We start from the raw sequence: 6,000 nt of genomic DNA on the forward strand, positions 1-6,000 counted from the left end.
TGTGACTACAAAGTGTGCTGGCAGTAAATTTGATGCATTAGGCCTCACAAGGCCCAAGGGTTTCTATCATAGAAGACACTTCAGTCCGTCAGTTTCGGTCTCCCTTTTGCTTGACTTAGTAAAGTTTACCTAAAGTCATTTTCTCGTAAGTTTGTCCTTCCCATTGTCCTTCATTCTCAAAGAGGACCATGCCATCGGGGAGGTGATGCCATGACATGCAAGTGAATTGGATTTAAGTGAGGGAGGTTCTGTGCAAAGTCACCAACCTGACTTTCTCTTCCAGAGCCATCTGGGTCCAGTGGCCAGGTATATAGATCAGGTCAACTGGAGATGGCCCCCATAGTTGTATAACTAGGCGTAGTGGTAAGAGTGTTGAATTTTGAAATGTAGAAGCTTGGATTTCTTTCACTTAGTACCTGTTTGACCTTGGGCAAAGCACATTTTTAAAAATCTCATCTATAAAATGAAGGGGTCAAATCCAATGATCTCTAAAATCCATTTCATCTCAATAATTCCGTGAATCTTACTTGGATAGAGGGGTACAGCCATGGAGCAGTTGGAATATCCAGAGTTGCTGGGGTAGGAAAGCATAGTGGCCATAGTGATCAGATAAGCCTCCTTTCCTATGTTGTTTACAGACACATTAGCCCTACATGAAGTTTCTGGTTACACCTGTGTTCCCCTTATTTCTCTTGCCCACCATACTTCAGTTTTCCTATCAGTATTCACTGTCTCAGTCCCCTTTCTGAAACTGGCCCAATGCAGACATTAATCCTTTTGAAAGCATCTGCCTACCTCCTGCCTGATTTATCTCCAGTGGCCTTTGGACAAAACTCAGATCTCGTCTGAAATAGCTCCATTTTCTCTGCAAATCTGAGGTTCCTGTGGCCTCTAGGATCACTGCCTAGTCAAAGCACCAGTGCCCAGGCTGCAAGATTGAGGCCAGCAGGAAAAATCCACCTTTTCTCTACCTGTTTATCCTCATGTTCTGGTAGGGGTCTTCCTTCAGGGGCATCCCAGACCATTTCCTGGCTAGAAAGAAAGATAAATTGCAACATAGGAAAGGAGTGAACATTTTCATGCCTGTAGACTTATTATGTAGTAAGTTCCCCATCACTTAGAAGTGTTGCGGATAACCACTTGTCAAGGATGTGATTGAAGTGAGTTCTTTAAATGGCTAGAGGCTTGGATTAACCTCTTTAAAAAATTCTAATTGTTATTGATGTCTTTTTTAAAAATTACCTTCATTTCTGAAAATATACCTCTTGAAGAAATTAAAGATATTTATAGTAATATGAAAAAATGCTCTAAATCACTATTGATTAGAGAAATGCAAATCAAAACAACTCTTAGGTACCACATCTCTCCTGTCAGATTGGCTAAAATGACAAAACAGGAAAATGATAAATGCTGGAGAGGATGTGGGAAAATTGGAACACTGTTACATTGTTGGTGGAGCTGTGATCTGATCCAGCCATTCTGGAGAGCAATTTGGAACTATGCCCAAAAGGCTATAAAAAAGTGCATACCCTTTGACCCAACAATTCCACTTCTACAGCAGTATGCCAAAGAAATCACATAAGTGGGAAAGAGACCTGTATGTACAAAAATATTTATAGCAGCTCTTTTTGTGGGGGCAAAGAATTGGAAATCAAGGAGATGCCCATCGATTGGGGAATGGCTAAACAAGTTGTGGTATATGAATGTAATGGAATACTACTGTGCAATAAGAAATGAGGAGCAGGCAGACTTCATGATAACCTGGAAAAACCTACGTGATCTGATGCTGAGTGAGAGGAGCAGAACCAGGAGGACATTATACGCAATTACAGACACATGGTATATGTAAGGACTAACTTTGATAGACTTGGCTCTTCTTAGCAATACAAGGTTCAAAGACAGCTCCAAAAGACTCATGATGGAAAAAGCTATGCACATCCAGAGAAAGAATTATGGAGTCTGAATGCAGACGGAGGCAAACTATTTGCTCTCTTTTTTTCCTTCTTTTTTGGTTTTGTTTCTTCCTTCTCATGATTCATTCCATTGGATATAATTTGTCTTTACAACTTGACTATTATGTAAATAAGTTTAATGTGAAGGTATATGTAGAACCTATATCAGATTACATACCATCTTGGTGGGGGGGGAGGAGAAGAAGGGGGAGAAAATTTGGAACTCAAAAACTTGTGGAACTGAGTGTTGTAAACTAAAAATGAAAAATAAAAAGAAAGAAAGAAAATGTACCTCTTACCCCATCCCCTACTAATGAGCCTTGAAACAAAGGATAAAAAAAGAGAGGAGTTCAGAAAAACCAACAAATACATCAGCAAATTCTGAAAGTACTTGATAGTATACCCCACCCTCTTCAAAGAAAATAATTTTTTCCAGCAGATACATTTTCTTCCAGCTCTTCTTCAGGGCCAAACTTGGCCATTGCAATTATATAACATTCAATTTTGGATTTTTTTCTTTCCATTTACTTGGTAATCATTGCATATGTTTTTGTTTTTTTCAGGTTCTGCTCACTTCACTCTGCATACCTTCATAAAAGGCTTCCCATGCTTGTCTATTCGTCATATGTATAGTTTTCTTACACTGCTGTCTGGAGAAGGAAATGGCAAACCACTCCACTGTCTTTGCCAAGAAAACCCCAAAATGGTGTCATGGAGAGTTTGGACAAGACTGAAAAAAGATGTACCACACTTAACACTTAGCTTGAATAATAAGGTCTCAGCCCTGTAGTATAGCTTACAATAAGCCTTGGTCCTCACTTTGATTCTGAGGAGCTAACGAGGTGAATGAGGATCCTCTCTGTTCCAGAGCTGATCTCCCCTCCATTACTGAGCCAGTACCCTGATTCTCTACTTGGAGGTCTTCCTACTAGCGCAGGTAATCAGACTGAAAGGGCCAGGTCGGCAGATCCTAGGTTCATGCTGCCGTACGTATTTTGGTGTATATGAGACCTGACTTTGGCCTCTTTGGAGTATATGTCCAGCAGTGGGACTTCTGCAACAAGATAAATGGGCATTTTAATGATTAATTAATTAATGCAAATTGCTTTCCACAATGATTGAATCAATTCACAACTCTACGAGTGGTGCCTGTCTTTCTACAGGCCCTTTAATATTGATTATTTCCAGTTTTTGTCATCATTGACAATTGCACAGTGCAAGTGAAACCTCAAGGTTTTGGGGGAGTTAAACCAAGATCCTTCCCAATACTAAGTTTCTAGGAGTATAAGAGAATGAGTAAATGATGTTGACTGAATGCCCTTGTTTTAGGAGAAAGCAGTCTCTTGCTTCTCAATAACAAAAATGAGGATGTCGTTTCTATGGTTTCTTTCATGGTTTCAGTACCGGAGAGAGACAGCTCCCATTGGAAGTCAGCCTGCTGACCGCTATATTCAGGCATAGAAATGAATGGAAAAGATCAGCACGCTGAGCCCCACTTTCCTGGGCCTTTTGCCATCCTCCTGATGGAGAAACTTCTCTGCCTCATCTGTACAATGAATGGTTGAACTGGGTGAGCTCCAAGGTCCCTTCAAAACCATGAACCTAGTATCTGCTGACCTCACCCGTTCAGTCTGACCACCTGTTCTGGCAGGAAGACTCCCAAGCAGAGAAGCAGGGCACTGGCCCAGTAGTGGAGAGGAGATCAGCCCTGGAATAGAGAGGATCCTCATTCACCTTGTTAGCTCCTCAGAATCAAAGTGAGGACCAAGGCTTAGTGTAAGCTCGTTACTATAGGGCTGAGACCTTATTATTCAAACTATGTGTTAAGTGTGGTAAATCTTTTTTCAGTCTTGTCCAACTCTCCATGACCCCATTTGGGGGGTTTTCTTGGCAAAGATACTGGAGTGGTTTGCCATTTCCTTCTCCAGCTCATTTTATAGATTGAGGGAATGGAGGCAAACAGGGTTAAGTGACCTGTCCAGGGTCACATGGATGGGAAGTTCCTGAGGCCAGATTTGAACTCAGGAAGATGAGTCTTCTTGAGTCTAGGCCCAGCACTCTGTCCACTGTGCCACCTAGCTGCCCATGTTCAAGTTGAAGTCTGACCTAATAGATAGTCCGCTCAACAAAATTAAGAAACAGGCTTGTTTTTTTTTTTCTCTTTCCCCTACCCCACCCCACTGCAAATGAAGCAGCTTGCCCATCCCCAAGATCAAACAGACAAGACCCTGCAAGTGTGGCCTGGAGACAGGGTGGGAGGGGGTGAGAGGAGAGGAATAAAGGCAGAAAGGTTTTAGATCCCCATGCTTGTCATAAGGGATTTGTATCAGGACTGAAGCAGAGTATCAAAAGACTAAGAACATTTGACTGTTGGACCAAAAATGCAGGCATTAGAGCAATTTACCATTTTTTGAAAGCTGATAGAGCTCAGGCTGATTGGATGTCAAATCGATAATTGATCCCAGCCCCATAAAAAAACAAAAAACCCTTGGGGTTCTTTGGACTAATGGATGACAAAATAAAATTTTAAAACTTTAAAATAAATAAATTAGCTGCCCCATTACCTCAGATGTAACCCTCTCTGGCAGGGGAAAATGTTCAAAACTCTTATGAGATAATATGGTGCTCAGCTGCTGAACAACATGGAGGCCAAGGCTCCCTCCTGGCAAGTGTCCAACTAGTTGCGTTGTGGATGTTCACAAGCACTTGGGCTTTTTGGTGTTTGTGAAGATTTTGAGCCAGTTGCTGAAGCAAAAGCTGCCCTTAAAAGTTGACCAAGCTTACCTTGAAGAAAAGGAAAAATATAAAATATAAAATATAACTCTCCCTTCTTTACAAAGATGGAACATCTTTGTAGAACATTGTACATACTGTCAGAATCAAGTGATGTTAGTTTTGCTGAACTGTCATTTATTTCTCTTTTTTTATTCTCCTCTTGGCCCTTGCTTTCTGGACTTCAAAACCATGCCTTCAAAATCATGCTGGTTTGTCCTGGTACTTCCCTTGGCACCAGGAGCCTCCTTGCCCTCGAAGAGCCTACTAGGCCCACTGCCTGCTCAGGCTGAAATACCCTTCCTCAGAGCCTCCCCCTCGCCCATTGGTGCATTCCTCCTGGTGAGTTTCAGCATAATGGGGAAGGGCCTACACCTGCCTGTCTTCTCCCAGCCCTGTTCCTGACTTTCTGAACTTCAAAACCATGCCCCACAACTCCCAAACTCCCACTATCACCTCTCTCTCTCTCTCTCTCTCTCTCTCACACACACACACACACACATACGCACATACACACACACTTTTCAGCTCCCTTCTGTGTGTTGTTTTCCCCTATTAGAATATAGGCTCCTTGAAGGCAGAGACTTTTTTTTTTAGTTTAAAAAATTTTTATATTTATTTTTAGTTTTCAATATTCATTTTTATAAGATTTTGAGTTCCAAATTCCCGCCCCAGTATGGCACGCAATCCGATATAGGCTATACTTCTACAATCATATTAAACATATTTCCACATTAGTCATGTTGTGAAAGAAGAATCAGAACAAAAGGGAAAAACCATGAGAAAGAGAAAAAATAGCATGTTTCAATCTGCATTGAGACTCCATAGTTCTTTTTCCATATGTGGATAGCATTTTCCATTATGAGTCCCCTGAAATTGTCTTAGATCATTGTATTGCTGAGAAGAGCTAAGCCTGTCAAATCTGGTCATCACACAATATTGCTGTTACTGTGCACAATGTTCTCCTGGTTCTGCTTGTTTCACTCAGCATCAGTTCCAGTGGTGGGATTCAAATAAATTAACAACCGGTTCTCCATGGAACCGGGCCAAGGAGCCACCACTGCTAACAACTAGTTTGCTGAATTCGACCTAAAATTAGGTAGGTTCTTCTGAACCGGTGCGAACCAGCTGTATCTCACCACTGATCAATTTATATAAGTCCAAGTTTTTCTGAAGTCTGCCTGCTCAACATTTCTTATAGCACAATAGTATTCCATTACCTTCATGTACCACAACTTGTTCAGCCATTCCCCAGTTGGTGGGCATCCCCTCAATT

This window comes from Trichosurus vulpecula, chromosome 1, assembly GCF_011100635.1.
Source record: "Trichosurus vulpecula isolate mTriVul1 chromosome 1, mTriVul1.pri, whole genome shotgun sequence".
In the NCBI taxonomy this organism is placed as follows: Eukaryota; Metazoa; Chordata; class Mammalia; order Diprotodontia; family Phalangeridae; genus Trichosurus; species Trichosurus vulpecula.